At 36.8% G+C, this 20,563-nt stretch overlaps 1 protein-coding gene and 1 non-coding gene across 2 annotated transcripts in view; both read left to right on the forward strand.

Annotated features, from left to right (window-relative positions):
• SMYD3 (SET and MYND domain containing 3) overlaps positions 1-20,563 on the forward strand; it is an 834,473-nt gene that overhangs the window by 453,904 nt on the left and 360,006 nt on the right. The gene's annotated exons all lie outside the window — the stretch shown is intronic.
• LOC126015047 (U6 spliceosomal RNA) lies at positions 17,416-17,522 on the forward strand. The gene has a single exon (XR_007497951.1). It is a non-coding gene; the product is annotated as a U6 spliceosomal RNA (small nuclear RNA).

Genomic DNA, 20,563 nt, shown 5'->3' on the forward strand with positions numbered 1-20,563 from the left:
ACTGTTTCCTTGGTGACAATTTACTAAAGTTCTTATTTTTTGGGGGGCCACACCCATTTGATGCTCAGGGGTTACTCCTGGCTAAATGCTCAGAAATTGCCCCTGGCTTGGGGGGACCATATGGGATGCCTGGGGATCGAACCGTGGTCCTTCCTTGGCTAGTGCTTCAAGGCAGACACCTTACCTCTAGTGCCACCTCACTGGCCCCAAAGTTCTTATTGTTTATAGATTACATGATGAAATGGATATATTCATATATAATTTCCCCATTAATCCTGAAAAAATTGAACCTATGAATCTGTGAAATAAACAGCAATTCATTTTTTAATTTATTTATTTGGAAGGTTTTTTAAAAAATATTTTCACATTTCTGGTCTTGAATTTAATATCCATCATAATCATTACAATAGGAAATTCCTATGGCATTGTCACAGCTGAAGGTCTTGTGAGTTTCATAAATGACATTCATGAAAATGATTGGTTTGCCAAAACATTAGCAATCTTTTATATCATTTCCATTTGGGTTTTTTTGTTTGTTTATTTGTTTTGTTTTTTGGGACACACTTGGTGATGCTCAGTGGTTGCTCCTAGCTATGTGCTCAAAAATCACTCCTGGCTTGGGGGATCATATGGGGGATCAAACCTCAGTCTGTCCTTGGTTAGTGTGTGCAAGGCAAATGCTCTACCACTTGAGTCACTGCTCCGACCCCATTTCCATTTGATTTTTTGTATAAAGAAACAAAGGTTGGCAATTTATTTAATAAAGAAAAAAGAAAGCAAACTTTCTTCTATCCAGAACTTCTGAGGGAATACATGGGCACTTGTTGCAAGTACTGGGCTATTTGTTTCTTACTTGGCAGCATTGAAACGTGGTATCAGGGTGGAAGATGTAACTTTTATAGTTTTTAAACACCCAATAGCTTGGTCTTTTCTGTAATTAAATTATAAGACAATATTTGAACTTGCTTGATTCTGGTATAAGAAAGACCATACATTTATAAGAACAAACCACAGTGAGATATGTTAGTCCTTTTCCTTGTTTCTGGCTTTGGGGGAGCACTCTCAGAGGTAGTTGCGAATCCATATGGCACTGAGAATTAAACTTGGGACTCACGTATGGCAATGCAAGCCATCTTCCTGCTCTTTTTTGTTTGTTTGTTTATCTTCTACAGAAAGGGTAAATTGATGTATATTTGACTTTTCATAGCTTGGGTTTAGGGATGCCAACTACGCATAAACACATGCATAACTACACACATATATACACAAATACCCACACCATGATTTAAATTTCATGTATAACTTTCAAAAAGTTTTTTAAAAATTTACATTATATATCTTTATTTTTTCCTTCCTTTTGTTGTTGTGATTGGAGATCTTACATGTACATCTTTCTATGGTGCTCACACATCTGGCTATGATATTTGCCAGAGCTTATTCTTTTACTTGTAGATTACACATGTGCTCCAATTATTGGAGTGGGTCACAATTCTATATTCTGGTACTTTCACATATTCTGATTGTAGTGCTCACATGGCCGCGCTGTGGTACCCATACATTTTCTCATCAGGGGCTCATACTTTATTGCAGTGGTGCTCACACATATTTTTAGTTATGTTGCTCACCAGGGCTTGTACTCTTCAGTAGAGATACATACATACATACATACATACATACATACATACATACACACACACACACAGCTCTGGTGCTAGGAATCACAAATAGCAGAACTATCTGAACCATTCTCACCACATGTGACACTGGGGATTGGACTTCTAACCTTACACTTGAAAGACAAGTACTCTAGCTCACTGAACTATTTGCCAATCCCCTTCTGTAACTTTTGACTTCCATGAAACTTAACAGATGATCTACTGGACCCAAAAGCCTTACCTATAATGTAAATGGAAGATTAATACATTTTTGAATGTTATATATTATATAACTTATATTCTAATGACAAAGCTAGGGAAAAGAAAATGTTATTAATTTAAGTATAAGTTTGTCATCATAGAGGCTTTCATCCTTACTGTCTTTGTATACACATTGAGGTGGGTATGGCAGAAATATAACTGGACTTGTGCATTTCAAATCCCTGTTGTGCATGATTCAACTATATTAGTGTTTTATGTTTGCACTGACAACTTATTAAGGACTCAGATCTTGCATTACTGTTCCTAATAAATAGGATAACTTTCAACAGATGGGATTCAGATGGACCTCTTCTGAGATGTCTAGACTACATCTTTCCCAGGAACTTTCATTTTGGTATATGCAGGGGTCTCAAACTCGTGGCCCGAGGGCCTTTTGCGGCCCTCCATACAACATTTTGTGGCCCTGCCCTAGAGGAATCTATTTTTGTTTTTTTGTTTTTTGTTTTTTTGTTTTAGTTGTTTGGGTCACACCCCTTAATAAGTTCAAGGCTTACTACTGACTTTGTACTCAAGGATCAACCCGACTTTGCCTCCTGCAGCCCCCAGGTAAATTGAGTTTGAGACCCCTGGTATATAGCATTTGGAACTAAAGCCAATTAAACTCCATAGGCCTTGGGGAGAAAACTTACTTTTCAAAGTATAAAGATTGTTCAAATTTAAAGTTTTTGGTTTGTTTGTTGTTATTGTTTTTAGAAATAACCTATTCATAAGAAAAACTTAGTTCTATACAAAGGAAAGACAATATCTAGAAACAAGATTTATTCTAGAAAGTCTCCTACTTCCTTACCCTATAAAAAATCTTTTCTTGGTTTTGACCCATTTACTACAGAATTTGCACCCAAGTAAACTCACTATAATTGGTTATTATAAGAGTCTTTTTCCCCTTCTGTACTGGTGTTAATTATTTTGTTTTTCTTCTTTCATTAGAAGACAGAAGATGGGAAGCGGTACAGGGGGTGGGATTTTCTCCTGAATCTCAACATTATCCTTACTGACAATGTTTCAGGGAGTTTAAGGACTCTACCAGATTCCCTTAATATCAGAAGATGTTTCAAATGCCAAAGACTTAGATCAGAAGTGTCTGCCCCAGCTCTAGAGGGAGTGGAGCAGGGCTCTTCTACACTGTCTACTGTGACTCCTTTTCACCTGTGCTATACAGCATAGGTAAACATTGCCAAAAACATTTAATTGGGTTAATTACAGTTGATTTTGGCCATTTGGGGCCATTGAGTGTTCAGAAGAATTTTGCTGTTGTTATGTTTTTTGCGGCCCCATTGAAAGAATCAAAAGAGGACTATTTTAATTCATTCTTGGTAACCATGGAAATCACAAATGGATTAAAGCATCTCTGTATTAGTACTTCAGGCAGGAGAGATGGCTTGAAAAGTGAAGTTTGAGCTTTGCATTTGAGTGTCCTAGTTTGATCTTTGGCTTTACATGGTTCCCTAAAACATTGCTGGGAGTGGCCTTCAAACAAATCCAAACAAACAAAATAGTGCAGAAGTCAGTTTTGGAAATGTTTTTACCTTCAGTAAATTTTTAACTCCTAGGGTCTGCTAAAGCAGAAATAAAAAATGTGATTTTTATTTTTCCCATGTTAATAACCTCAGGGATTTTATCTGCTGCTCTTGTGGTCTTTTGAGGAGGATTCTCCTTTTGCAAAGGAGGTCTAAATATAATGAATGGCGAGAAGTATTAGAGTATTTGAGTGCTTAAACCCATCTGAGATTTATTAGTTTTCCAGATATGGGTTAACATGGTTCCATGAATAGGCACAAGGCCTAGAGAGTAGGATTAGGAAGCTTTCCAGGGGCTCTGAACTCATGTCAAGCAAAACTGGCTTGCTAGGCAGCTAAGTCAACTGAATGGGGAAAAGACTTTGAGAATGCTTTATCTCACTGCATAATGCTTGTAAAATTTATTCAATTAATTTACAGCTGCAGGGCTTATGAGGCTGAAATTAAAGTTTTGTAAAGTTTTGATAAGGAGGAAGCCAAACCAGTTTGATTAGCAGTGGATGTTTTTGGAAATGAGTTGGCAGTAATGCAGAAGTAGAAGGTTTGAATTTCAGGGGGCAAGTTGGCAATGCAGTGCCCGTTTGATGAACCATGGAAAGCTGGTTATTTTCCCACTTGTCATTCCACGCATTTCACACCTCTTCTGTATCATCTCCAAGCTAACCTCTAACATTAAAAAATAAGCATCTTTTTATAGTTCAGTCCAGCTTTTTAGAAGGCCGATTTTATTCCTGGACATCAGAATTAATTGGGTTCTTTCTATAGTCTCACATGTTATTTAATCTTTCTTTTCAAGTTGTTGGCATTTTCAGATCTTTCACTCTTGAAAGATTGAGGTGGAAAATATCCCTTCACCTGGAGTTCAGGCTGAGAGTTCACAGATAGGAAATTTTAACATAATGTAGACTAGATGGGAGTCTTTGAAAAACATTTATCACTGTTGAGTTTTAATATATTTTGGTGAAAGAATATATGAAGCTAGACTGTAGCTAGACTATTTCAGACTAGTAAACAAGGTTTAGAAACCTATGTAAAATGTTATATATGGGGGTCAGAGTAAAAGCACAGTGGTAGAGCATTTGCTTTGAATGTGGCCAACCCTTGATGGACCCCAGTTCAATGCCCGGCATCTCAGATGGTTCCGGAGCCTGCCAGGAACAATTTCTGAGCGCAGAGCCAGGAGTAACCCCTGAGTACTGCCAGGTCTGACCAACAAATAAACAAACCCCCAAAAATGTCATGTTTGAAGATGCCTTTGGAGAGCAAAGAAGGCTACAAATATTGAGGAAGGACATAGAGGTGGATATATCTGTATTTGTAATATTTTATTCCATTGGGAAAAAAAAGTCTCAGGCAAATATGAGAGGAAGATGAAGAATTTTATTGTGCTACATAGAAATTGGATGCTTTTTTACTAATATATGTTTCTTGTTCAAGATTTTATTCTTCAGGGATCAGAGAGATAGCACAGAAGTAGAAACTTTGCCTTGCATGCAGTTGACCCGGGACGAACTTGGTTGGAATCCTGGCATCCCATATGGTCCCCCAGCCTGCCAGGCGTTATTTCTGAGTGCAGAGCCAGGAGTGACCCCTGAGTGCCTCTGGGTGTAGCCCAAAAAAACAATCAATCAATCAATAAAGTGTAAAAAAAGATTTTATTCTTTAATTCTCATTTCCCATCTTTTTAATATAAAGTGTTTATTTAAGCATTATGATTAAAAGCATGATAGTGGTTGGATTTCAGTCATAAACATAACACCCCTTTTCACCAGTGCAACATTCCCACCACCAATGCCCCCCTTTCCTACCCCTGCCTGTAGACAGGGGTACTTCTCTCACTCATTAAGATTTTTATGATAGTTGTTAGTGTAATTATTTCCCTAACTGCATTCACTACTCTATTGTGAGCCAGTTCTTCTGGCCCTCATCTTTATTGTCTCTGGGCATCACTACAATCTCTTTTGTTTTTCTTAAAACCCTTAGATGAGTGAGACTATTCTATGTCTATCTCCCACTGACTTGTTTCACTCAGCATAATAGATTCCATGTCCATCTTGGTTGTTTCCAGAGTCTGGCTATTATAAATAGCACTGCAATGAATACAGGTGTGAGGAAGGGATTTTTGAATTGTATTTTTGTGTTCCTAGTGTATATCCCAAGGAGTGATATAACTTGATCATAAGGGAGCTCAATTTTCAGTTTTTTGAGGAATCTCCATTTTATTTTTTATAAGGGCTGAACTAGATGGCATTCCACCAGCAATGAGAGTTCCTTTCTCCCCACATCCTGTCAGCACTTATTATTCTTGATATCTGTGATGTGTGCCAGTCTCTGTAGCATGAGATAGTACCTCATTGTTTTGATTTGCATCTCTTTGATGACAAGTGATGTGTCTTTTGGTCATTTGTATTTTTTCTTTGAAGAAGTGCCTATTCATTTCTTCTCCCCGTTTTTTGATTTCTTGTCCCCATTTTTTCTTGTTAGGTTCTTTCAGTACCTTGTATATTTTTTATATTAGCCCCTTATCTGATGGGTATTGGGTGAATAGTTTCTCCCATTCTGTGGGTGGAGCCAGAGCTCAGCCACTCTTTTTCCATCTTAATGGACTGATAAGGGACCTATTGAGAGAGACAAATCTGTAGCTCTTACCTGCTTCTGAAGGTGGCTTCTGTCCTACAGCACAAGTGAGATTTTAATGAATCCACTTCAGGGAGAGTGGGTTGCATGGGCGGCGAAATATGAAATATGAAATATGAAATAATGAAACCACACACAAGTATGGGGTCAACACATCTTCAGGCAGGAGTGTGACAAGTTTAATTTTTAAGCAGGGGGTTTTATAAGGGGTAAAGCCAGTCATAAGTATAAAGAAGAATGTTTAGAATCACAAAGCAAAGTTTAACAGTAAACAATATTTAAGCTATGGGCATGGGCTGTAAGAATTCTGAGTTACAAAGGAGAAGGTGACAACCTTCCTCCTCCTCCTCTTGCTCTTCCTCCTCTGTCTCCTTCTCCTCCTCCACTCTTCTTTTAGGTAGGTAACATTAGTCCACAGAGTGTAAATATTTAAATGCTTTAGGAAAACAATGTTAATACACTATGCCTATCACCAAAGTATTTGTATCCCTCTGCTCCATTTGATATTTTAAGTTTATTCCTTCCCTGTCTGGATATTCTCATTTTTGTTCTCAGAGCTGAAAAGTTTATTTCCAGCTGACATTGTCTGTTCCCTTTTGATTATTTATGTTCTACTTATGAATGAGATCATGTAGTATTTTTGTTTCTCCTTCTGCTATTTTGCATAGCAAGATTCTCTTTGGTTCCATTTATGTTTTAAGAAGACAACATGGGGCCGGAGAGATGGCATGGAGGTAGGGTGTTTGCCTAGCATGCAGAAGGATGGTGGTTCAAATCCCGGCATCCCATGTGGTCCCCTGAGCCTGCTGGGAGTGATTTCTGAGCACTGCTGGGTGAGACCCAAACACTAAAAAAAAAAAGAAGGCAACATTTTGTTTGTTTGGTTTATGTTTGGGGACCATATATGAGAGAGCTCAGGGGATACTCCTGACAAGTCACTTGCAGATTGCGTCTGGTTTTATGTGGGGAATATGTGGTGTGAGGATTGAAGCCAGTGCTCCACATGCAAAAGAATATTCTTTTACTCTTTTTTAGGGTGGGCACACTTGATTGCTGGACCTTTTCTGGAAGTGTTTGGAGAACTATGCAGTGCTGGTGATCAAACCAGGGACAAACACATGCAAATCTACTTTTCGAAATAACTCCGTAGTCCCATGCTATAATTTATCCATCCAGTAATCTGTTCCTGGCTACTTGGGTTATTTCCAGATCTTGACTATTGTAAAGATTGCAATGTATATATATATATATATATATATATATATATATATATATGTGTGTGTGTGTGTGTGTGTGTGTGTATGTGTGTGTGTGTGCATATATCTTTATAATTAATATTCTTTGTGTTATTGCCTTAAATATTAAGGAGCAAAATTTCTGGATGAATATAGTAGTTCTCTTTTTAACTCTTGAGAATTATCTATTTTCTTTTCCATTGGGCTGAACCAGTTTCTTTTCTCGGCAATAGTGAATATGATGACTCCTCTTTCTCCACATCCTTGTCAGAACAGATGGTTTTGAAAGCCTTTTGATAAATGCCTTCTGAGACATTTTATTGTTGTTTTGACTTGCATTTCCTTAAACATCACTTATGATGACAACTTTTTCATATGTCTGTTGGCCATCTGTATCTTCTGTTTATTTCTTCTCATTTATTTATTTATTTATTTATTTATTTATTTTTGGGGGGGTCACACCCAGCAGCGCTCAGCGGATACTCCTGGCTCTATGCTCATAAATCACTCCTGGCAGGCTCAGGGGACCATATGGGATGCCGGGATTCAAACCACCGTCCTCCTGCATGCAAGGCCAACTCCCGACTTCCATGCTATCTCTCTGGTCCCCTTCTTCCCATTTTTTAATGGGGTATTTGGGGGGATCCATTTTTAGGAAAATAAAGATGTAACAAACCGTGAGCTTTGTTTTATCATAATAGTCTTTATACTGTAAATTTTATACATATATTTCATAAATCTTAAAAATATGCTTTTTTGTAATGTAACTTTTTAGTGGAACAGGCCATGTATACCAATTGATTCAAATAGCTCACCACTTTGTGTAAAAAAGAAAAAGTAAAAAGAAACTTTTTTGGTAATCAATATTTCAGAATTTTTTATTTATAAATTATTTAGATATTCAGTATATTGTAATATTCAGTATATTGTAATCTTTTTGTTCTTTTTGATTTTTTGTTTGAGATCACATTCAGAATCACTCAGAGATTACTCCTGATTCTGTGCTCAGTATTCACTCTGGATGGGTGCAGGGGATCATATGGGATATTAGGAATAGAACTGGATCCGCCACATTCAATATAAACATCATACCCACTGGACTATTGTTCCTAACTCAGTAAACATTTTAGCTCAATATCACAAAAGCAAAATAGGTAATATACAAAAAATAATTGATTGATTACCAAAGTATTGCTATAATGTTCACCTGTAAATTATTGTGCAATTACTGTTTAAATCACTTACTTTCAATAGTTAATGTTTTACTGATATTTCTTTCTCAGATTTATAATAAAAAATCTTTAGGTTGTCTGGATAAGATTATTTCTCTAGGCTATCTCCATCTTGGAGATTCACCGACTTCACAACCTGAGCATGTGCTCTCAGATTTCCCCCCACTGAAGTTTTATTTCTCTTGCATACATATTATTTTATTCCATTCTCTCTTCCTAGTTCTTTCACTTCATATACATACAAAGATTATGTTCCAAGAAGGGGTTGAAGTTGAAATTAATTTTTTTTTTTGGTGAACTGGAGATGTGTCTAAGGCACAAGTAATTCCCTTTGGGACTCATTTTCTATATATTAGTTACAACTTTATGAGATAATGTCTGCTATTATTTAAAATCACTTTTCTGTTTAAGAAACATGGGTACAATGTAAGTACTTAGCTATTGCGAATAATTCTGTGCATGACTATTTAAAAGTAAAGCTTAAAATTTTAATCCAGCTTTTTATTGCACACAAAATTATTCTAGATCACATTACTATAAACACCATTTAGTCACTCTTATTTTTTTCTGAGTGTTAAAAACCAGCTTTATTCACTTTTAAACGTTAATTTTAGGAATACTATACAAAGGTAAAACTTTAATAGACATGTATAACATATATAGGAGACATGACATTCAGCTATCTATAAATAGAGATTTTATTGAACATTTTAGCTTTGGGTCAGGTACAACACACAAAAAAATGTATTGATTTATAAATGTCACCTGGATACTACAAATAACAATCTTGTGGATACTGTCTGTAGGCCTTTGTCTGTGCAATGGAATTTTCTGTCAGTTTAGGTGTTTTTGTACCAAAACCATAAGGAAAATGATCTCAGTCATCTTTGAGAAGCACTTTGCTAGCCTAGGCATCAATTTTTGTAACAATTGCCTTTAAAAGCAAAAATCTTTCATGTACCATCTTTCACTATACTTAAACAGAGAGCCAAAACAAACCAACATTGGAGGTGGGAGAAAGAAATAGTACAGAAGTTAAGAAGCTTGCCTTGCATACAGCCAAGCCTGGCTCAATTCTCTTAAGGCCTACCAAGAGTGATCCCAGAGCCAGGAGTAACCCCGAGAATGAATAGGCATGGTGCCCAAATCAAACAAACAAATAGAAATATTGATCTACACAGTGAAGTTGAGTAATGCTGGGAGTAGCCTTTGGAACACTGCTGGGAAACGCCCCTATCACCCTTCACTGGTTTGAGTGTGATGTTCTATTTGCTATGAATGGCTCTAAACTGGAAGTTTCTCTGTTAGCATTGCAATTTTGTTGTTGTTTAGAACACAAGGAATATAGGATCTCACTGTTAAAATTCTGGGACCACACCTTGCTGAGTATCAAGGAATACCAAGTGTGGGTATCAAGCATGGGCTTCCTACATGCCGGCCATATGTTATGTCACTTGGGTTTCTCTCATGCAATTATTTTTATTTCTCAGTTAAGAATTCTATTTTTGTTTTTTTGTTTGTTTGGATTTTGGGCCACACCGGCGATGCTCAGATGCTCAAGGGTTACTCCTCGCTATGCTCTCAGAAATCGCTACTGGCTTGGGGGACCATATGGGACACCAGGGGCACAGCAGGTAGGCATTTGTCTTGCAAGTGGTTGGCCTGGTTCAATCCCTGACATCCCTTATGGTCCCCTGAGCCTGCCAGAAGTAATTTCTGAGCACAGAGTCAGGAATAATCCCTGAGTACCTCTAGGTGTGGCTCATAAACCAAAACATATGGGCCCGAAGAGATAGCACAGTGGCGTTTGCCTTGCAAGCAGCCGATCCAGGACCAAAGGTGGTTGGTTCGAATCCCGGTGTCCCATATGGTCCCCCGTGCCTGCCAGGAGCTATTTCTGAGCAGACAGCCAGGAGTAACCCCTGAGCACTGCCGGGTGTGGCCCAAAAACCAAAAAATAAAAAAAATAAAAAAAATAAACCAAAACATATATTTGTTTGATCCCAGTGGAAAAAAGAATTCTAAACAGAACCATCCCTTACATCTTATAAAATAGTTGAGAGCATGTCACATATGATTATTCAAAATATCATTATATTACTTTTAGAAATAATCAATGAAGTGAATGTAATATTTATAATATTATGAATGAATTCGTATATTTTTGGGGGGAGAGAATGAACCTTAGTTCTTTTGCGTCAGCATAGTGCCTTTGAGTGTAAATTAAATGGTAGATCTGATGATCCTTTATTTTACTTTGTTTTCTATAGTAAAAGCTTGTTTCCCCTTACTTTTGCATCTATAATGGAAGACTGCATTTTTTTTAAATATATAAAGATTAGAAATATTTGAGGGAGTGTTAGGATAACATTCTAATAAGATAGATGGTATGTGTTTGGTGAATGTTCCACTGGGGATTCACATTCATTTTCTCAGAGTTTCATAATCCAAGAAAACAAATAAATGCAAGAAATAAAAGTGCATGGGGCCAGGAGGTAGCTCAAAAGTGACTAAAAGTATCTATCTTATAAGTCTGGGATCATGAGTTCAATTCCCATGCTCCCCAGTTGCACTGAATGTTATCCTGGAACCTATGCTGATTGTGTCTTGTGGCTATATTGTCTTATTCTCAGAACAGCAAATGATTTTCAGAACTAAAACCACAAATAAAAGGTGTGACTGAGTCTGGAGCTATGGTACAGTGGGTTGGGTGCTTGCCTTGCATATGGCCAACCTGGGTTTGATACATAGCATCCAAAATCACCACCTAGAGTAATTCCTTAGTGTAGAACCAAAGTAATCCTTCAACTGCATCAGGTGTGGCCCCAAAGCAAAATAAAATACAACAAAATGTTTAACCTCCAATGAACCCTACTATGAACTGATGTGTGAGGACCATGGTCAGGAGTGCATTATATCAGCAAGCACCACAACCAAAGTATGTAATGCTTGCTGAGTGCCTCAATTAGGATTGTTAAAGTGCAGCCCTGGAGAGCATTGTGGCCACATGGGGGCGCACCACAACCTCACCCCCAGTGAGTTTCGGAACTCAATGTAACACAATTGTGTGTGTGTGTGTGTGTGTGTGTGTGTGTGTGTGTGTGTGTGTTCCCAGTCATCAGAGTAGCAACATTAACAGAGGAAAGAGAGGGGAGTGAAACAGAATGGTCCAAAGAAACAAGTTATGGCAGAGTTGACGTGGTGGATGGACTTAAGGATGCAAACAACTTTGAACTTTGAAGCCAATCCTTGAATGTGCTTAGTAGTCTCTTGAGCCAGGCCTGTCTCCTAGGACTCTCCTAGGACTCAGCCGTCAGAGGTCTACTGGGCAAGGAATCTGAGGTTGCAGGTAGCTCTGTGGAGACAGTGAATGCTAGTATGGGGTTAATATAAGCAAATGTTCCTGTGTGTAGGGTGTTTTAATTCATCACACTGGAAAGCAGGGGCAACAGAGTTGACAAGTGCTTCTGATTTTTTCAGTACCATCCTGGCATTTTCATGTAAATGAACTCTCTCTTAATCAGCATGGCTGCACTGTCTATTGAGGGTCTACAAAAAGGTTATGCGAATCTAAATATTAACCCAGTTAAACAATTAGGAAGGGTGATGTGTTAGGTAAATGTAACTTAATGTATCCCAAAGATGAATAGGATTTATTATTTTTTTAATTGCCTACTTCAGTTTTCTCTGTTGTGAGTTGCCTATTTGTGCTGGACTATCTGTAAAGACTTACTAAGCATTGTATCATTAACAGTTATTTAATGATTTAATCAGAAAGGCTGTTGTTAGATTTCTGATGAAGTAATAAGAATTGGCATTTAACAAGTTAATTGGAATTGGAAAGAGCTATTAAAAGGCCAAGAGAAGGTCTTTTCTGAAACCCTTGAATATGCTTCATTCTGAAGATCTTATTAAATTATGCAAAGAGTGTTTTTCCTTTCACTTTAAATCACCCATTAGGATCATCTAATCAACTTTCTGAATGCTGCTGCTGCAGATGAAATTATTATTAACATTATAACTGTTGGAATTTATATTTTTCCCTCCAATTTTCTTTGAATCCATGTTTTAATTTCTTTGAATCCATGTCTTTCAAATTAGTAGAGAGTTTGAAAAGTATCTTATCAAATATTTCTATAAGATGCATTTCTGATTAGGAATGCTTATTTAACTTCTTTCTAAATATGGTAGCACATGGTTTTGTATAAAGTTGATATATTCATATACATTTGGCCTATCCCCACCCCCTCTGACTCTGGCAATCACCATTTTTTCTTTGTATCCTTGGGCTGACTTTTTGTTTCTTAGTTTCCACAAATAAGAGAATGTAGAACTCCGAGTTTTCCACTTTCCTCATGAAAGTTTCTCCTTTTGCTAAAACTGCTTAAACTGCTCTTTAGCTTGTGGGAATACGGCCTTCAGATAAGATTTGGAGACAAAGGAAGACTCATTGGTCAGGACCAGGTGACTGGTATGTTCCATGTGGGTGTAAGGATGGGAGCTAGGAAAAGGAGACACCTATGTCACTATGGAAGCAGGTTGTCTGAATTGTAATATTAAGTGGGACCCAATGGAATGTAAGATGTATTCTTTGAAATGTAGCAGGTTGCCAGTAGGAAAGTAACTGGGTGGGTCTAGATTGATACTGTACATCAGTATAACCCTAATGGAAAATTGACTTGGGGTCTTTGATTGGAAGCCTGTCCCCAGGTGGAAATAGCTAAGCAAATAAAATCCAGCTTTGTGATTTGCTTTGCTGGGTGGTCTCTTTGTCTTATCACTGGACTGCTAGCATGAGCCCAACAAGAGATCACATGATATTTTTTTGACTTATAAGATTTAATCATAGTGCCCTCAAGAACATCCATGTTTTCACAAATAGCAAAGTTTCTTTTATTTTGGCTTGGATAATTCTCTATTATATGTATGCATATTTTCACTGTCTAGTCAATAATAACAGGTTGCTTCTTTGCCTGAAGTATTGTAAACAATTCTCTAATGAATGTGGAGATGCATATATGTTTTTGAGTTAGTGATTTTATTTTCCTCGGATAAATACCAGAGTAGAATTGCTGCATTTAATTTTTAGGTTTAATTTTCTGAGTAATTCCCATACTTTTAGTCTTTCATGCTGGTCACATCAATTTGCATTCTCTCCAGCATTGTTCAAGGATACCATTTCACCACATCCTCCTCTCCCCTTGTCATTTCTTCTCTTTTAAAAATAATAGTCATTCTACTAGGTGTGAAATGGTATATATATATATATATATATATATATATATATATATATAACATACATATATATATTTTTTAAAGAAGCAAAAAATATGAAAGGAAGCAAGATAGATACTGTAGCAAATGGTGTTGGAGAAAACTGGCCAATCATATGTGAAAAAAGGAATTCAAATCCCTACTCACACTATGCACAATAATTCAAAATTTATTCACAACTTCAATAATCAGAACTGATTACATAAATTATTTTAGGAAAACATAGGCTGACATTGAATTTATGAAGAATCTTTAATGATTAAATGCCATTTGATAAGCAAAGGAAAGAGATTAATTAAGAGATTATATCAAATTAAGTTTCTATTTATTGAGTTCTCTATTACTTTAGCAAGAACTTTACAAATATTTTCATTATAGATATTATTTCATGATTTTCTTATGTCATTCGTGTTTGGCTTTAGTGTTAAGAAATACTTGCCTTGTAAATAAGGGTTTTAAAAATATTCTTTCATTTTATTTTTGAGCCACACTGGAGAGAAACTGGTCTTAATCTTCCTTTACACGCTGCCTAAATATCACAAGTGAAGCCATGTGGTCCTGAGCTTTAGTTTGTTGGGAATTTAGTCAAATTAATTTGATTAATCAGTTAATTCGATTAATCTTTTTGCTAGTCATTGGTTTGTTCATATTTCATTTCTTTCTGACTCATTCTTGATATGTTCCTTATTTCTAGGTACATATATGTATTTTATGTCTTCATTTGCTTTGACTAGTAATGTATTATTATGAGCATTTTTATGTGTTAGTAGACCACTTATCTGTCCATTAATATCTTCTGCCCATGTAAAAAATTTTATTAATTGAAGTTCTGTGATTTATATTACTGTTATTGATGTCTCTCATATACATAATTCAAATAATGTGCCCATTACCAAAATTTTTTACTGGTTGTGTTTTTGTTGTTATTGTTGTTGTTGACATATTTGAGTTGTTTATATATTAGTTCTTGATAGATATATGATGTAGACATAGCTTTTCACAGTCACTATACTTTTTGGTTCTGATGAATTAGTCTTTCACTGTGCAGAAGCAATTTTGTTGCTTTTATTGCCAGAGCTCAGGGGAGGTAGGAGTGAGTAATGTATGTGTTTTGTTATTCTTTTTGTGGTCTTAAGGAGAGAGCCTAGAACCTTAAGAGGTTTGCACTGTACCACTGAGGTGCATTCCTGCAACTAAAAGCTTGTACATTTGAGATAGTCCCACTGCTTAATTTTGCTTTAACTTCCTTGTGTATGTGTATTTGAATCTCCAAGGAATTCATGTTTTTCCTTTCTATATCTTATGGTTTTTTTTTTTACACTAAATCTTTGAGTATTTTTCATTTTGAAAAACTATTTCTGCCTATGAGGCTCAGGAGCACACTGTCTAAGTTTGCTTCTATGCATATTTGCACTTTCATATCTTGAATCAAAGACTTAAATCCATTTTTGATTGATTTTTATGTATAATGTTAAGATTTTCCTCGATTTAATGAAGAAATTTTCCTCTAGTCTAGGATAATGGTTCTTTGTGAATGATTAATTGTCAAAATGTGTGTGCATTTATTTCTGGGCTCCTGATTCTGTTTCATTGATCTGTGTGTCTTTTCATTCCAGTGACAGGTTGTTTTAATTACTGTCACTCTGTAATAGCATTTTAAATGAGATCACATGTGTCCTCCATTCTTCTTCACCCCCCCAAGACTTCTTTAGGTACAAGAGGTCTATTATGGTTTTATTTAAATTTTTTTGGTTTTGCCCATTTTTAAAAAAATATCACTAGCATAAAAAATATCACTAGAGCACTTTTGCATACAGGAGTCTCAATTTAAATCCTTTGCTCTTTAGAGTGTCCAGCACTGCTGGGAGGGACCCCATAGCACTGTTTTAGGAGTAGCCCCTGAGCATTGATGGGAGTGGTTCAAAAATAAACAAAAAGAAATTAAAGAAACATATAATTGACATGTGATAGGGATTTTACTGAATCTATGTAGTTCTATTAGTAAGATATGCATTTATAAATGTTTTTCATTCTTGGATGGAACATATTTTTAATCCAAGTCTTGTGTTTTATCTTTTAACAGTACCTTGTACTTTACTTTGTATATATCTTCTACTTTCTTTGTTTAATTTAGGTATTTATTTTGATGCTATTGTAAATGATTGTTCTTAATTTTTCTTGTTTACTTAGAATGAAAGAGATTATTCTTTTCTTTGGTGTAATGTTTGAATTCCCTTTTCAGTTTATTATGGTATTTATTCTTTTTTTTGTTATTATGAGGTTCATATATGTCTCTATACATACAGGCTATTGAGCAGATCTTACATTTTAATTTTATAAGATGAAAACACAGGGGGCCAGAGAGATAGCATGGAGGTAAGGCATTTGCCTTTCATGCAGGAGGTCATCAGTTCGAATCCCGGCGCCCCATGTGGTCCCCCGTGCCTGCCAGGAGCAATTTCTGAGCCTGGAGCCAGGAATAACCCCTGAGCACTGCCGGGTGTGACCCAAAAACCAAAAACCAAAAAAAAAAATGAAAACACATTTAAAAATTAGGAAAGGTAAAACATTGATATGATCACAATGTGTACAGATATAAAAATATTTTCTCTTGATATCTGTGATTGATGGTTTTAGTCCTTCATAAGTGTGTCAGAATCAGACATTTATATTGTTTGATAGGGATCTTCTCCAGCTGTGCTCATGGTTCTGGAGGCCCATCCCAGCAATATTTGACCAAGCTCCATGAGCATGAAGGCTGTATTCAGGCCCAGTGATGTGATGCTACTTGAGCCCAATAATACTGGCAGCCACCATGGCCACCTCTAGTGATGCTGTGGTGAGGGGATGGAATATGATGTCAAAGGTTGAATTTAGGGACCGGAGCGGTGGCGCAAGCAGTAAGGTGTCTGCCTTGTATGCGCTAGCCTAGAATGGACCATGGTTCAATCCCCAGCGTCCCATATGGTCCCCCAAGTCAGGAGCGATTTCTGCGCACACAGTCAGGAATAACCCCTGATCGTCACCGGGTGTAGCTCAAAAAGAAAAACAAAAAGGTTGAATTTAGACCTTCTGGGCCAGAAAGCTAATACTTAGCAAGTGGCCAACCCTGCTTCTATCCCTAGCTTATATATAGTTCCATAAGTACTGTTAGGAGTGAACCCTGGACATAGAACAAAGACTAAACACCAGGTGTTTACCCCTCCCCACTAACAGAACTTCATGCTTTCCTTCCTTTATTCTATCTTCCTGATCTCTCTTATGTGGATTTTGACTTAAGGGTTTCTTTAGGTGATGATAATGATCATTTGAGATATTCTTATTTACATGAAAGAGAGTTGATTGTGAAGGTCAGTAGTTTTCAGAACCAATCACATGTCCTGTTTTTTAAATGTTTTTCTTGATTTACACCTTTGTACTGCATTATCATGTCTGCCTAGTTGCATATTTCCCTAAGTTTTTTTTAGTTTTATTTCTATTTGAGTTTTGTCCATATTTTTAACTTAAATAAAATATTAAAGGCAATTCAACGGTAGCCTTATAGAAGCAGACACAGGAAAGTGAAGTAGAATTTCAGGCAAAAGTGCTCTCTTCGGCAGCACATATACTAAAATTGGAACGATACAGAGAAGATTAGCATGGCCCTTGTGCAAGGATGACACGCAAATTCGTGAAGCTTTCCATATTTTTAAAACTTGAAGTCAAAAAAAAAATTGAATTTCAAGCAAAAAAGAAACACTACCCAAAAAAGCAGATAGTTACAAAATGCTCACTACAAACTGTATTAGAAAATGAACTTTTGGCTTTTTATAATTACATAGGCATGTTTGAAAAAGAAATTCTTGGGTCCGGAGAGATAGCACAGCAGCGTTTGCCTTGCAAGCAGCCGATCCAGGACCAAAGGTGGTTGGTTCAAATCCTGGTGTCCCATATGGTCCCCCGTGCCTGCCAGGAGCTATTTCTGAGCAGACAGCCAGGAGTAACGCTTGAGCATTGCCGGGTGTGGCCCAAAACCCCAAAAAAAATAAAAATAAAAATAAAAAAAATTTATTTTATTGAAACCATTGTGATCTATAGAGTCCTTAATAGTTGAACTTCAGATATACAGTAAGTCAGGGCTATTCTCACCACCAGTGCCAACCTCCCTTCACCAATGTTCCCAGAGTGCATTGTATACCACCATTCATTGCTCCTAGCCCGCCAGTAAAACAGGCCCATTTAAGTTTAGATTGTTAAAGTTTAGGTCTCTTGATTCTATTGTTGTTGACTTTGGCTTGAATATTTAGTTCTATTCTTTTTAAGAAATAAATTCTTTTTTTTCTTTTCTTTTCTTTTTTTCTTTTTTCTTTTTTTTTGGTTTTTGGGTCACACCTGGCATCGCTCAGGGGTTACTCCTGACTCTATGCTCAGAAATCGCTCCTGGCAGGCTCGGGGGGACCATATGGGACTCCGGGATTCGAACCGATGACCTTCTGCATGAAAGGCAAACGCCTTACCCTCCATGCTATCTCTACGGCCCCAAGAAATAAATTCTTTTTTTTTTTTTTTTTTTTGTGGTTTTTGGGTCACACCCGGCAGTGCTCAGGGGTTATTCCTGGCTCCAGGCTCAGAAATTGCTCCTGGCAGGCACGGGGGACCATATGGGACGTCGGGATTCGAACCGATGACCTCCTGCATGAAAGGCAAACGCCTTACCTCCATGCTATCTCTCTGGCCCCAAGAAATAAATTCTTAAAGGAAACAAGAAGACAGGTTACTTGGACTCTCAGAGCTTTAATGTATTAACATAATCTAGTTCTAAGATGCCAACACTTCTTTCTTATATTAATATGTTTAGGAAAGAATTTGTAATGTATCTGTGCTGTTAAATCCTTTGTTGGATATTTGTGAATCCAAGAACAGTCCCCAGAATGAGAAATTACTTCCCATCCACTTGTCCCCTTTCGGGGGGAGACCTTGGTAATATTTATCCGCAGCAAATAATAATCCACACAGACAAGAAGGATACGGTGTAAAAGATTGGGCAAAGAGCGAGAGTGAGAGAATCCTCTTGTAGCCTGCAAACAGCTTTAGCAAAAGGACCCCTCTCCCCTGTCCATCAAGCTATTTATAGCCAACTCCACAGCGCCCCCACCTGGAAGGTCTAGGTGGGGCAATAGTCACAGAACAATCCCAAAGAAATATTTTTATATACAACAATTCCAAGAATAATCTTATGGAAACTTTTTCATATACTATAATATATCACTTCCTAGAAAGTGGTACAGCCCTCCCACTGGGAAGCACTAGTTTGGAACTGAGATAGAACCAATGTATAGAGAGTTAAAGCTACAGTTTGAAACAAAGAATTTGGGAATTTGGATATACATATTTGAGATCTTTGGAGTACAGTGTAATCCATCGCTTTCCTAGCTAATTCTAATCAAGTTCATGGAGCTTGTAGAAATATACTGATAATTAGGATGGTCAGCATTATGCCACAGAAACCTCAGTCTGGGAAAAGTGGAAAAAGTCTTCCCACGAGTGAGATTGGAGAGGTATGAGCAAGCTGCTGCTTTTTCTGTGCTGCTTGATTTGCTGTTTTTCTTTTTTTTCTTTTTGGTTTTTGGGTAACACCCAGCAGTGCTCAGGGGTTACTCCTGACTCTACGCTCAGAAATTGCTCATAGCAGGCTCGGGGGACCATATGGATGCTGGGATTCGAACCACCATTGGTCCTGGGTTGGTTGCTTGCAAGGCAAACACCCTACTGCTCGCTGTGCTATCTCTTTGGCCCCGGTTTGCTATTTTTCAAAGAATTATACTAACCCAGAATGAGATGTAAAATAGTAAATCATCAGAATTGATGCCACTCTCAAATTTTATGCTACTTTGAACAGAATGTTTAACCTTCCCACTTCTCTCATTGTTTTACACAAATTTGGAAAATAATCCATTTAAATTGGATAAAGTTTCAAGTAAATTTTCTTCCTAGAGAAAAAACTCAGTCTGATGGTTCTTTGAAAAAAAGTTTTTTTTTATACTTTTTATACTTTTCCCAAATATTTAAGAACATATGACATAAATATTTTGTAATGGAAGAACATTTAACTAGAACTAGCCCTGTGGGGCAAGTTTAAAAAGGATATGTGTCTAATACTTCTGAAACTCATTAGATTGCTGCATAATGTACGAGAAAATAGATCAAACACATATAACTCAAACTTGGATAAAAAAATGTTCACGCACCAACAGAGCACATCATTTCCTTGCCTTTGTTAAGATAGGCAGATCATTGGCAGTTACTATCTATAAGTGTCTCTTTTCATAAACTATACATGTTGTTATATAATTGGAAGTTGAGTTAAGATGAGAAACACTTGCAAAATCTATGAATCCTTTTGTTCAACAAAAACTGTTCTGGTATCTTTTTCATGTACATTGTTTTTTAGGCCAGTATTAATAACACATTTGGAAACTGGCTTAGTCCTACATGTATTTTGTTTGGGTCTTTGTGTCTCTGCATTAGAAGACTCTTGCTTACTAGTCAGAACATCTCAAAAGAATTTACATAAATATAGTAGACTCAGTTTACTGTTGACTAAAGGTTTAAATTGCTGTTTAAAGGATATAGGCTATAATAGTGGTCCTCAAACTATGGCCTGTGGGCCACATATTTGTTCCCATTTTGTTTTTTTTTTTCACTTCAAAATAAGATATATGCAGTGTGCATAGGAATTTGTTCATAACTTT

The sequence above is a fragment of the Suncus etruscus genome, chromosome 7 (assembly GCF_024139225.1).
Source record: "Suncus etruscus isolate mSunEtr1 chromosome 7, mSunEtr1.pri.cur, whole genome shotgun sequence".
Lineage (NCBI taxonomy): Eukaryota > Metazoa > Chordata > Mammalia > Eulipotyphla > Soricidae > Suncus > Suncus etruscus.